The 13,962-nt window shown below is 48.3% G+C and overlaps 1 protein-coding gene across 1 annotated transcript in view; it reads left to right on the top strand.

Annotated features, from left to right (window-relative positions):
• B4GALNT3 (beta-1,4-N-acetyl-galactosaminyltransferase 3) overlaps positions 1 to 13,962 on the top strand; it is a 71,612-nt gene that overhangs the window by 21,777 nt on the left and 35,873 nt on the right. The gene's annotated exons all lie outside the window — the stretch shown is intronic.

Genomic DNA, 13,962 nt, shown 5'->3' with positions numbered 1-13,962 from the left:
TGATAGACCTTGTTCCCACGAGACCACTGTTGTCTGCTCGTGTTCAGTCCCCGGTTCGGTTCTGCCACTGTTCCCACCCAACTTGTCTTGGACAGAGCTGCCTCCTGGGCCAGCTGCACATGGACTTGAGCTGCTCCTGTCACAAGTAACAATCATGTGGGCAGTGCCACAATTTTGGACACTTCCTTCTGGCCATTTGCATATGGTTGTTTTTATCCATCTACTCAATCCGAGGGCAGATGCTGGCTCTGTCAGGTCATCTGTGCTTCTTGGCTTTGCGGTGACTCTTAGAAACCTCCTCATGCAGCTGTGGGCTGCCGGTGGCAGTAAGCAACAGTAACTCTGAGGTACCTTGCGATGTACCTGGCCTGAGCAAATCATTACCTGTGCCACAACGCTGCTGGGCAAAGGTCTGCGGGGCCTCAGGTAGCAATCCTGTGCACTTTGGTTGGGGATCTGGCGAAGGTGGAGTAAGAAACTGGGTAATCAAGAAGGACTCAGTATGGATAGCGGCTAAACTGTGGTGTGAGAAAGGGTTACAGCTGGACTGGGTGGCAGCATAAACCATAATACTTAGGGATTTTCATGCACCTATGGGTATCCTTCGGCAAAAAGGTATAAGGCTAATTGTTTTTTCTCTGGAGATCAGTGGCAAAAATCCCATTGACCTTAAGTGGAGCAAGATGCAGCTTCTGCAGCTGATTCTTCAGCGCCTTGTGTGAAGGGGAGGTGGCCGGTAAAGCAAAATGGAGCTCTTTCCTTCCCTTGGGGTACGCTTGGCTGCTGCTGGCACAGACCATCACACCTGCCAAAATTGTGCCTGTGCACCATGCAGGCCTAGAAGGAGTGTTTCAGTGCAGGTGACTTGGAACGAGACCTGCATGCAGATGCTTCAGTCTGATGCTGTTGGAGTTGCGTGGTTTGGGGGAAAAGGCTGTAGGTGATACAGTCCCAAACAAGTGAAATGGCTAGCAGCGCTGATAGGGAGGTCACAGAGGAGAAGGCTGCCGTGCTCGGACTGTGTCTTCTGGAAGGGTTGCAAAGTGAGGAAGACGCAGGGAGGTCAGGGATCTATGGGAAGGAGCCAGAGCATGAGCTAGGGTTAGGGTTGCAGGTAAGCATCCAAGGAAACAACTGCAGAGCGGTCAGGATTAGTGGGTAATGGAAAAGATGAAGACCGGGGCAGCTGGGTGGGGATAGTGAGAGCCAGCAGGTCAACACCATCCTTGAGGTGGATGAATGAACCCCTGGCACCCCTTTTGGGATGGGGAACTGGTGAGGAACTGTCTGCAAGCATGTTTGTACAAGTGTATTTCCTATATGAGTGGCCAAATGCCATCGGTTGCTTCCAAGAACCTCACGTAGTTTCCAGACCTTCAGCAGGCCCGTGCCTCAGCCAGACAATTTGTGGTGCACAAGGACATGGTAGCAGTCAAGCAGCCCACGCTGTTTGGATATCTGCAATAAGACAGCACTGGAGTGGTGGGAAGATGTCCGCCATGTCAGGCTGCGGGCCAAGCACAGCTCTGGTTTGAGCAGGCCAGCCTCCGCCGAGATCCTTGCGTGCGTGCCGGGAGCTCCCACGGGAGGGGAGCAGAGGATGCCACAGCAAGGTCCTAGCTGCAAGAAGGGCCCCTCTTGACGTGGACCAGCTTGCTGGTTTTGGGACACCTGGGTTTGAAAGCTGGAAGTCCGGCCTTGCCCAGAGCTGCTCTCGTGGGTGTTTACTGACCGTCCCTCACAGCAGCGTGGAAGAAGGTCAGAACTTCAGAGCAGGGGCCGAGTGCTGTTCTCAAAACTCTGTTCCACAGGGGAGTTACTACAGATTTACCATGGTGTTCCTGAGATCAAAACCAGGCCAGAAGGAGCTCATTAAAGTCATGCTAGTATGAGATTTGGTATGGTCAAACCCATACACCCTTCATCTGCATAACCGGGTCCCTCTGAGTTACTGGAGTTGTCTGGAAAGGCCGCAGTGAAACCAGGCACCGTTTACCTGAAACTGAAAAATCCAAGCAAACCTCTCTGAAAAATTGTCAGGCAGGGGGGCTGCTCAGGGGGGTTCCTCGCTAGGCCGCGTGGTAAGAATTGGCTGAGCCACAAAGCTGTCTGCCTTGCTTGCTGCAGCTAATCAGAGCGTAAGCAGAGTGAGGGCCAGGAGCTGGATCTAAGCCCACGGAAGCCAGTGGAAGGGCTCCCACTGGGCTGAAGCCAACGCGGTCCAGAGCAGCTTGGTTTTAAAAATGGAAGAGAACATAAACAGGCGTGTCTGAGCTCGGGCATTCCTTGAACCCAGATACATCTCTGTCTGGAGCAGAGCAGCTCGCTCTGCGTGCCTCAGTACTCAGAGATGTCAGGAGGTCTGAGAGGGACCAAGGGGGAGGAAGAGCGAAGGTGGCTGAGGCAGAAGAGATTTACTTGTGACAGAATTTACTTGTGTAAGCTATCTGTATCTACTTTTTTTGTTTCTTCCTGTGGAGAGAGAAGGGTTAAAGCTGGTCCTACGTCAGAATTCCAAGTGGCTCTAGAAATGCAATCGGTCTCTCAATTTCCTTCAGCCCCATAGCGTAAGGGAGCTACACCACTAAGTTAGAAAGCATCATTTGTAAAATAAGTCTCATCGTGTATGTGCTGGGTTATTTCAGCATCGTTAGCACAGTACTGCAGAAGCCAGTGATGCAAGTGGCGTGGATGGATTATTTTTTTTTTTTAAGGGTTGGATAATTTTATGACTAATAGTAACACTTGCAACTACGCATGGTAAGAGAAGAGTTTGTGCTGCAGGGCATAAGCTGACTGCATAGGTCATGAGGATGTTTTTTTTTTTCTCCTCTGTAAAGTAATACACTAAAGGTACTTTTGAAGGCTGTTTTCTTCTGCCTTTTAAACATTAGGTGTTGGCCACTGGTCAAAGGTGGATTGTCTGATGGGATGAACCAATGGTCTGATCTGCTAATTACTGAATTCCTATGTGAGGCTTTTATTTCTTGCACAGGGAGGTGCTGTGCATACGCTGCGCCTTTTCAGAGACCTGTTTTTGTAAGATGGAATTAAAGCACCAGCTCTGCTCCCTAATTGAAACCAGCAGCATGCAGTAAGTTCAGATCACATCTGCGTGCTGAGTAGCCCTAGGCGGGCCCCTGCAGTTTCTGTTCCATGCACGGGAACTGTATTTCTGGCAGAAGCTCATAGGATCGAGTGAAGAAATTACAATAAATAATCTACCATATTTATTTCATTTTGTGTGTTTGCTCGGGGAAATTCCAGAAGTAGATCAAAATCTCACGTGTATTTGATGTTGTTTAGCAACAGTTCATTACATGGGCATTGGTTTTTTTTCTTCCTGATCTGGCTAAGGCTAGCTCTTGGATAGTCCAGGCCTGTTGTGAATGCTTGTAAGAAGTGAATTAAAAATTGGCCCTCTCAGAGTAAACAAAACCGTGGGCTGAAAATACGTTGAGGTTGATTCTTCCCGGGTGGTTGAATCGCCCAGAAAACTGGGAGAAAGCTACCTTAATTACTGGGAAGATGACTGGTAAGAGGATTCTTTTTAATGTTGCTGGTTGAGGCAACTTGGTTTTGCTCTGTTCCTTCCGCTCCTATAGCTGTACAGCTCCGTACAAATTGTGTACAGCTGTGCACACAAGCGAGCAGCTGGGCAGTTTTGACCATTGGGCAAGATCCCTGGTGGGTGGTGGTTTTTTTTTAAAGAGCAAAAAATAACCTGGCTTGTTTTTTCAGCTTGTGGTTTGCGCGCCATCAGTTAGAAAACATCCTTTTGATTTAACAACCGAGCAAACTGGAGCAAGCTACTAAAAGAGAGAAAATACGGAATACTGAGACGCTGTCCTGTATTTGTAATTTGTAATTGCATTTTGGTGTCTCATGGGTCCTGATTAAAGCCTGCACATCAGGTCGCGGAGCAAGTGTGCTCCGCGGTGACTCCTGCTTTGCTCGTGGTGTTGAAGAAGGGATTTCACTCAGGGTCTGGTCTTCCATCTCAGGTTCACAAGTACGGGGGTCTCCCCAAATCCTGCTCCCACCAATCCATTCGAGTTCAGTGCTGCGTCTTGTCGGAGCAGGGAGGGGAAAGGAGTTCCTTTGCTGTAAGAAATGGTGACCGTACACCGTAAGGACGTTAGCACTAAGGGTTCCCCCTTGCCCTGGCAGCAGCTGGGGAGTCAGCAGTGCTGTTTGGCTCTGTCACATCCAGCCCTTGCTGGGGCTCTGGGAGTCTGCTGGGATGGTTTCATTGGTGCTTTTCTCATGTCTGAGATGGAGAAGTCCTGGGTGGGAAGAATAGCTTAGAAATTTTTCTCCTACGACAGCTATTCTTTTCTGTGTCTTGTCATTGCTTGTTTTCTTAGCTTTACCTTGGGGTGAGGGAAGAGTAATGAAATCTGATGGGTTTTCATGAGAAGAGCCTTGGGTACTGAGCAGGGAAGGACCAGGGAGCGGTGGCTGATTTCTCAGGGGCTGTGACGGAGGCACGAGCTGTCCGCACCCTTCAGACAAAATATGGTGGTGCCTCGCGCTCTGATGTTGTGAGAGGCAGCTGGGAAGCCCCCTTGGTAGAGGTGTCCCCCAGAGGGTGTTGGGCTGGGTGGGAGCCCTTGTTGTCCCTCAGCCTGGACCCATCAGGTCTTTTCCGCCCATCTTGGCTTGCTCAGATGGTGACCTGGCCTGGAGTCAGCCCTGGGGCTTGACGTGGCAGCACCACAGCCTGGCCCGGGCAGGTGCTTGCTCATTGCCTCGGCAGCAGGCGGATTGCTTATGGCCAGAGAAGAGGAGATGAAAGGGAGAGGAGGGACTAGCTATGATTTATTAATGCTATCAGGTTGCGTTTCTTTCCAGCGCTGCAAGACTGGGACAAGACTTGCAGGCAGCTGATGAAAGAGGAGACAGAACTCATCAGGAAACATGAGAGAGCTTGAAGGAGGAGTCTCAGGAAGGTCACTGGGAGATGGGAAGGACTGAGTGCTCCCCGAAAACTGTCAGAGGCTGGAGGAGCGGAGAGGGCCAGGGAATGACAGCGGGAAAGAAATTAACTAAAAGGCATGGGGAGGCTACCTGAGAAGGGATGGGAGAAAGTGGACAGTCATCTTATTATTGCAGAGTTGGTGGAAAAAAACATGATTTTTTTTTTCCTCTTCTATCATGTTTCCTGTTTGCTAATAATTTTAGACAGTCTTACGCCTGGGGTGTCTTCTCTGTCATTTGAGCTGTTGCTGGATGAGAGCTTACATACACAGAGACCCTACCACGTTGCTAGCATAGATGAACTCGGGTTTTATGAAGAAGACCTGCAGGAGTTTCTAGGGTTAGCTACGGGACTCAAATTTAGAAGCATCCTGAAACTTTCTGTAGAGTTCGGTTGAAAATTGTGCATGCACTACACATTTTTTGTAACTTTCTTTTAACAATCTGTAGCAGGGATAAAGTTGCTAATTGAACTCGTATTTCGTTTGATACGGCCCAAAATAGTTAGAGATGTTGATAAAGGGCATCCCTCTGCAAGGGTCGCTTACAGCAGCTGAATGCTTTGGTGACCAGATTTCACCAAGAGGCTGGGATACGCTGTGTCTCTCATCTGGGTCTGTGACAATCACGCTTTTGATCACAGGCAAAAATGCATAGAAAATGTTGCTCTGACATTTCCCAATTATGCAAAGTTATAAGCATTTGAAGTTCAATCCGGTGAGGCTTACTTTACCAGCTTCAGAGCTGGAGAGATGCAGATATTCCTAGATGAGAATTATTTTCTTTTTCTTCTTTCACTAGAAAGCTTTTTTTCTTATTTCTAATGAGGATCAAAGTGCCCAGGGGCTTGGTTTTTCCGACAGGACTAGCAGCGTTTCTGTAACAAGTCCATGTGAGCCTGAGCGCGCAGACCCTGCGAATCAGACTTTCCATCCTTGTCATTTTTGGTATTTTAGAAAGTGAGAGAATTGAGTGCCCCAGTAGTCCGGGGACACGAACAGATTTGTGTTGTGCTAACCATCAAAAGGTGACTGAAAAACAGAGGGAGCACGCTGGCATCCAGGACATGCCCAGATTTCACCAAGTGTGTGAACGCAGTCGCGGTCGTGGGCTGATTCGTCCCTGTTGGCAGTAATGGCTTGCACTCGTTCCATGTTTACTCTTCACGATGTTTGTCCTCTTACTTCATCGGTGCTGCTGTTAGGGTTACTGAATTTTCAAACATCAACACAGCTGCTTTGTGGACAGGCTGAAACCCCATTTTCGCAGTGATGAGATGTCAAAACCAGTGCTGAACAAACACCTGGTATTTCAGTCATTATTGCAAAAAAAGCTTGATAAAATTTAGTCAAGCAGCGCAGATCCTTAAAAGCGGGTGAAAATCAAGTGCGTGGTATATGTTGTGCCAGTGTCACTCTTGGTGTCAGCTAAAAGAGCGAAAGCATAGGAGAGCCTTTTTGGGCCGTTCTGGAATGGTGCTGTCTCCATTTCTACGCCAGGTCTTCTGTAATAACTGTTGCTGAGACCCAGGGCAGAGCAGCAAAGACACGAACCTGGCAGCAGCGAGCAGTTTTGTTTGCTTGCCAGTTTACCTGTTAGCGTGTTGTGTCAGAGCAGGACTTCTTTGGATGGATAAGCTCCCAGACAATAGGTGCCTGACAATCCCATTGCATCATTTTGGCATCAGTTCTCCAAGCAGAAGAATGTGTCTAACAGTGGCAGTTGTGTGTGTCATGAAATATAATAGACAAAGCCCTGCAGCTTTAATGTATAATAGACATCCCGCAGCAAACAGGATTTATGTTCTGCTCAAAGTTTTCTAAATCCTGTGAAATGCTGATGTGGTAGCCTGGCTATTACTCTGTGGTTGCTTTACTTGAATGAAAAAATCAGTATTCATTAATATAGTAGGGACATGAATAATAAACGTAGCTTACAAGATCTCTCATGATTCCTTCTAGCAGTCAATCTCTTCTTCTGTTGTTCCTCCATCCTCATTTCTCAGAATCACAAAGAGTTTTGATCACAGACTTGAAGCTCGCTGTGGAGAAGGTGGCTCTCTAACGGGGAGGCAGAGAGCACAGAAAGACAGAGGAAGGCTGACTGATTTTGCGAACTCTGAAGTAGTTAATGTATTGCCATTTTAGGTTGGGCTCTACAAGTGCACTTGTGTGGCTTGGCTGAAATCCCAGCACTTTCCCTTGGGACTTTCGCTTCCAAGGTAGTCACAGGCAGAGTTTTCAAAAGCAGAAGTTGTAGACTTTTGGGGTTCGGAGATGTCGATGTATTTTGATGACTGGCTCTTTTAAAACTACATTCACAAATTATTTTTGCCTCATGTGGTGAACAGACTGGAGTTAACTTGGAACAAGGCAAGTAGCAGCCCTGGACTTCAGGAGAGCAGACTGTACCATGTTCAGGGACCTGCCTCAAAGAATCCCGTGGGAGAGTCTTAGGGAGCAGAAGAAGAACCCCATGCCCCAGAACAGGCAGCTTTGCAGGAAAGGACCTTGGGATCCTGGTGGACAACAAGGTGAATATGAGCCAGCCATGTGCCCTTGCAGTGAAGAGCAACAGTGTCCTGAGCTGCATTAGGTCAGATAGAGGGAGATGGTCCTTCCGCTCTGCTCGGCCCACATGAGGCATCTGTAGTGCTGTGTCCAGTTTTGGGCTCCCCAAATGAGAGACATGGACACACTGCAGTGAGTCCTGCCAAAGGCCATGAAGATGATTACAGAACTGGAACATCTGACATACAGGAGAGGCTGAGGGAGCTGGGGCTGTTCAGCCTGGAGAGGAGAAGGCTCAGGGAGCTCTCGTCCATGTGTGTAAATACCTGGTGGGAGGGAGTAAGGAATAAGAAGACAGACTCTTCTCAGTGGCATCTAGGGAAAGGACAGGAGGCAATGGGCACAAACCAAGCCAGAGGAAATTCTGTTTAAACATAAGAAAAACTTTTTCTACTGTAAAGGTGGTCAGAGACTGGAACAGGTTGGCCAGAGGAGTTGTGGAGTCTCTGTCCTTGGAGATGTTCAACACCTGACTGGACATGGCCCTACGCAACATGCTCTAGGTGACAGTGACCCTGCTCTGAGCGGGGGCTCAGACTAGATGATTTCCAGAGGTGCCTTCCAGCCTCAACAATTCTGTGGGCTTTTATTAGCACACAGAAAAAAAAAGGTAGAGATAGTAATCAAGAATGGACTGCCCTGGGCTATTTGTGGAGCCTGGAAAGTCACAGGCACACACAGTCCTCGTCTCCATCCCAAGAGACACCACATCAGGGACTTTTCCCATAAAATGGTGTGTAGCATATAAACCATGCCGTAGTGTTTCAGGGCACCAGATTTGATGTCTGATGCTCTCCTAGCAATGTAAAACCTGAAGCTTTGCGAGTTGCTGGTGTCAGAGGCACACAAAGGACAGACGACGAACAAGTAATCCTTTGGCAAAACGCAGTAGAGAGGCCAGCTGCTTTCACTCGCCTTCAGTTTTGGCAGAACATGCTAGAAATGGGTATTTTGAGGTATGTGGTTAATTTGTATAAGGTGGTACACTCGTATCGTCGTGGAAGGCAAAGGAAATCGAACAGAATCTGTGGAGCTTATAAATGCTTACAAATATCTGCAGGGTGGGTGTCAGGAGGATGGGGCCAGACTCTTTTCAGTGGTGCCCAGCGACAGGACAAGGGGCAATGGGCACAAACTGAAGCAGAGGAAGTTCCAGCTGAACATGAGGAAGAACTTCTTCCCTCTGAGGGTGACGGAGCCCTGGCCCAGGCTGCCCAGGGAGGTTGTGGAGTCTCCTTCTCTGGAGATATTCCAGACCCGCCTGGACAAGGTCCTGTGCAGCCTGCTCTGGGTGACCCTGCTTCGGCAGGAGGGTTGGACTGGGTGACCCACAGAGGTCCCTTCCAACCCCTACTATTCTGTGATTCTGTGATTCTGTGATTCTGAGCTCAGTAGGAATCACACCAGGAGGCTGTGGAAAAGGTCAGTAAAACTTAGCAAAGAGGCTGAGAACAGAGTTTGGATGAAATCTCAGGTCAGCATGTAAATAACCAACGTCAGATGGCATTTTCATTGGATATTTATTCTGGAGCCAGTGCAGGAATTACTGTGTGAGTTTCCTGTACTGAATTACACCAGAGGCAGATTGGACAGTCGTTACGGTTTCATTTGTCCTGAAGTTCATTAGGCACTTGCTGGATGAGTGCAGGGCAGTAGGAACCCCTTTTCCTTGACTTACGGAAATTTCCAATGCGTTGGAAAGAAAATGGTAATTTCGCAATCGGTCCTTGCAAGCCACCTTAAGCAGTTGGCGGGGCGATTTGAATGCTTTGGTAGAGAGCTGTGGCACGGTGAAATATTCCACTGAAACAGGATAGCTCTGCAAGGCACGCTGGCCCAGCTCCAAGGCGGCTAACCCGGCCGTCTCCTTCTGGGTGAAGGATCACCTCCTGGAAGCCCTCAGGAACGCCTGCCGGTGGCAGGGATTGCTTGTGGAGAACGGGGGCCCCACAGCAGCGTTTGGCTGGCCCCTGCGGTCCGGGGGTCCGAAAAGGTCAGCTGCGTCTCGGCTGGGGAATGGCTCCAGGTTTGTTCTCTCTGGGACAAAGAGCGATTTCTGTGAACTCTTGGTTCCCACTTTCTTAGTGATTTTTGTAAGGTGTGTTGCGCAGGCTGGTTGGAGACCCAAAGAAGGATATTGACATGGGATTTAGTCAAGAAAGAGGAGAAACAGTGTTTCAGAACTTGGTGTCTTGGAATTATGTCATTGGGTAAGAGCTCTATAAAGAGAGTTTACACAACCCTGATTCTTCTCCATAGCAACCCATGTTGTGTAAATAAAGCCGGCCCAGAAGCAAGTGTCTGTGCTTTGCAGCCCTTCCTATTGCGTGGCGTGCATTCGCTTGGAGACAGGATGCCCAAGGGAGGACTAGCAGCCTGTTTTGTCCACATGAATTTTGAGTCCATGACCTGGAGGACCTCAAGCGTGCTCTGAGGCTTAGTACTGTTTTTAAAACATAAGTATATAGGATTTTCCATAGCACATCAAACCGTTAGTCCATCCTGCATGCTTGTCTGCCCTGACTAGCAGTTGGCATTTGATGATGATTCCAAGGAAATAGGACGGTGTTATGAATTGCACTTTTGCTAAATAGAGATGGCAGTGTTGGGTTGAGGGATGCATGCACGGTTCCTCCGCAAAGAGAGATGAAGGCTGGCATTTGGGGTCTGAGGCCGAATGAAGCTTTGGGCTTAGATTTGATGTTGTCAGCATCTGATGAGAAATTTCAGATGTTCTTGAGGAATATCTGGGAATTCCCGTTGCTTTTTTGCTGCCATTTGAATCCACATTTGATCATATGAAAACCCGAACCAGAAGCTGTAGTTCTGAATTTTGGATCAGAACCGTGGAAGTAAACTTGTACACAGGGATTGCATCCAGGTTCCTGAAATTCTTGAATTAGTTTTAGAGCCTCATCCAAAACCCATGAACATTAACAGAAGGAATTCATATGACTCAAAATTCGATCGTCAGATTGTTTCTAACCTGACGCACCTAGAAAGCAATACCAAAGCCATACCTCAACCACTGCATGGACAGTCCCTCCTTGTTATTTAGAAGACTTGTTATATTTCTCTGGTTTTTATATTCATCACTATGCCTGCGTTGGTTTTCTCCTCAGCATAGCCAAGCGTTGCGTTGTCCCACGTTTCGGGCTGTCTCTGTCTTCAGGGCTTTGTTCGGTGTCAGAGCAGGGCGTCCCATGCAGAGCCCTGGGAAGACCAGTCGTTCTGCTGCCCTCAAGAACATAGACAAATGGAAAAAATTTAGACAAATCATAAGATATTTCTGGAGTGGCTTTCAAGAGTGAGTTTAGCTCGCTTCCTTGCCTCGAGGTCGGGTCAGCCCTACCTGTACCATGTCAGGCAGATGTTTGTCCAGCCTATTCTTTATCTTAATTGCTCTCTTCCTTCAGTCCCGTCCCTAGACTGCCTCCAGTCACCACTGAAACTGATAGTGTGGGGTAGTAATTTTGTCGCAATGCTGACAGAGACCATGGGAACGATGCATTTCAGCGGGAGTGGATGACTGCTTTTGAGGTGAATTCAGGGGAGGAAAACGGCTACAGCACCTTTGAGCTAAATGGCAAATAGAAATGGCAAGTAGAGTAATAAATAGGGTGTGGGGCTTTTCTCCCAGAAGCAGTGGATGACATTTTCTACAGCACAAAGTTCCACAGAACTTGACTGAAAATCAAGCTGCAAGCAGATATTTTGGGAATGCTGCACCTACGTGGAAGCAGCAAGCTGTGGAGTCGTTAGGAAAACCCCCATCCAAGGTAAGAGAAAGAATGCCTTAGCTATGTTTGGTAAAGCAATAACAAATGCTGGCTTGAAGGTCTGTTGCGCAGCTGATGTTCAGCTTCACATCCTAGACAGCTCCTGATAAAAAAAAAAATCTCTTGGAAAGCTCTTTGAGCGGTCTGTGTGCTGCAGTGTTTGGATCAGTTGAGAAAAATGCACTTACCAAAGCTTTCTGAAAGCTGCGTGGATGAGCTTGTTGAACTTTCTTGGGCACAGTGTTGTTGCAAAAAGAAAAACAGATGGCAAAGACTGTGGAGCACAGAATTACCATTTTCTTTATTTTTGCAGGTAGCTCCCTCTGCTCAGGGGAGGGAAGGCGCATAAATTCTTAGTAATTGCATTTATTCAGATACCATGGATGTCAAAGCAATAGATCGGTTCGTGGTTGAAAGCGTTTAGAAGCTTGCTTATTTTTGCAAGAAGTCCTTACTGCTGTCAATGGTGAAGCTACACAGATGAATAAAAGTGGGCAGGGAGCCTCCCAGGTCTGCCTCCAAGTGCAGTGCGTGCGATCTGCTGCACTGAGCTTGTGATATATGGAGGCAAACGTTAGCTTTAATTAACTTGTTACTGCAGTAGAAGAGGCCTTTATTACTTCTCACGTCTCTAGGGGCATGGCTTCACTGGTGCTTCCAGACAGAGGGGAGAGTGCCAGGAATACCACTTTCAGTGATCCAAACCAGGTGGAGCTAGTCACCTTGAGGGCCAAATGGGAATTTTTTAAGTTCTTCTTATTATTTTTGTTTAAGGGAAAAAAAAAAAATGCAGACTGTATGCAGAGCTGCAGGGTGTGAGTCAGCAGCTGAGGATGTGGTCACTGGGAGTGAATTGGTAGAAACCCATGCAGAAGTTCCAGGATTAAAGGTATTTTTGTTCCAAAAATAATGTCAGATGTTACCATTTACTGAAAAAAAGGGTGGGGGGTGGGGGGGGAGGAAAGCCTGAAACTGCAGCCCACAAGGTAGCAAATTATTTTGATCTTAAAAGCAGGAATAAAATTCAAAACTTAGACTTGTATCAAAACACCTGATTCTGTGCTCGCTGTCGACCTGCCAGTTCTTCCAAGCACTGCAAGTGCTGTGGTTGAAGCGAGCCAAACATCTTGATCTCCCATCAGTCAAGGGTTTGATGGAAATCCCAGCTTTTAAAGCCAATGACAGGCAAGCGCCTGGCTTGGTGAGTGCAATGCTGTGACATGAACTACTCAAATACCCTTAATCTTGGTATGACTGGAAGCAGCTCTTTGTAACGCCAGCTGTGGCTGTTTGGAGAAATCTATTGCTGTGCATGAAGAATGTAAAAAGCGAGAGACTCTTTGCTTTTGATGGCAGGGTCCTACCAGGAGCCAGATGCAGAGGCAGCCTGCGCGCAGCACGGTGTCTTGGGGACAAGCACACCGGGATTGCAGGACAACTGCCACGTGTCCTGTAAATTAAAGAGTTCAACTTGCCAGCAGTTAATGATTTGAACTGTACAGCTGTTATGGTCGTAATGTTGAAAACATATTTTATTATTTAAAAGCTCGTACAAGTGTTTTGTAGAGTTTAGATGACCCGTGGATTACTGTGAAACAGAAGCAGAATAGAAAGCATTTCTCCCCCCTTTGCTGTGGAAGTTAGCAGTGCCAAAATCATGGTCTTGATCTCATATTTCTAAAAGCAGCAGTAAGTGCTCATCTTCTCAGGCTTCCTTTGAGTCAGCGTTGCCTCCTTCCCCTGAAAAACAAAGTGCCCTGCTCTTTCCCCTTCCCCAGTCTAATCATTCACGCTCCTTAGTGCAAGTTTGCAGTGGCACAAGAGAGGAAGGTGAGGAGGGATTAAGTTGCATGGTTGGAGAGGTGGGGACAGGCAGGAAAGGACTCATGTCCATTGCTCAGGGCCCCTGTTGGGTGTAATCGCCCAGGGCAGGGTATTACAGCAGTGCAGCCAAAGCTGTGCCTCCGTGGCTGGGCATCTCAGCTGACTGCAGGTTGTAGCCACCCTTCCATCACACAGAATCACAGAATGTTGGGGGTCAGAAGGGACCTCTGTGGGTCACCCAGTCCAACCCCCCTGCCGAAGCAGGGTCACCCAGAGCAGGCTGCACAGGACCTTGTCCAGGCGGGTCTTGAATATCTCCAGAGAAGGAGACTCCACAACCTCCCTGGGCAGCCTGGGCCAGGGCTCCGTCACCCTCAGAGGGAAGAAGTTCTTCCTCATGTTCAGCTGGAGCTTCCTCTGCTTCAGTTTGTGCCCGTTGCCCCTTGTCCTGTCACTGGGCACCACTGAAAAGAGCTTGGCCCCATCCTCCTGACACCCACCCTGCAGATATTTATAGGCATTTCTAAGGTCCCCTCTCAGCCTTCTCTTCTCCAGGCTGAACAAGCCCAGCTCCCTCAGCCTCTCCTCGTAGGAGAGATGCTCCAGTCCCCTCATCATCCTCGTAGCCCTGCGCTGGACTCTCTCCAGTAGCTCCTCATCTTTCTTGAAGTGGGGAGCCCAGAACTGGACACAGTACTGCAGATGGGGCCTCTGTCCTTCTCTGGAGATAGGGGCGTTGGACTAGATGATCCCCAGAGGTCCCTTCCAACCCCTACCATTCTGTGATCTTCCACAAAACAGACTAGTGG

This window comes from Opisthocomus hoazin, chromosome 8, assembly GCF_030867145.1.
Source record: "Opisthocomus hoazin isolate bOpiHoa1 chromosome 8, bOpiHoa1.hap1, whole genome shotgun sequence".
Lineage (NCBI taxonomy): Eukaryota > Metazoa > Chordata > Aves > Opisthocomiformes > Opisthocomidae > Opisthocomus > Opisthocomus hoazin.
This window is presented reverse-complemented; position numbering and strand designations above follow the sequence as displayed.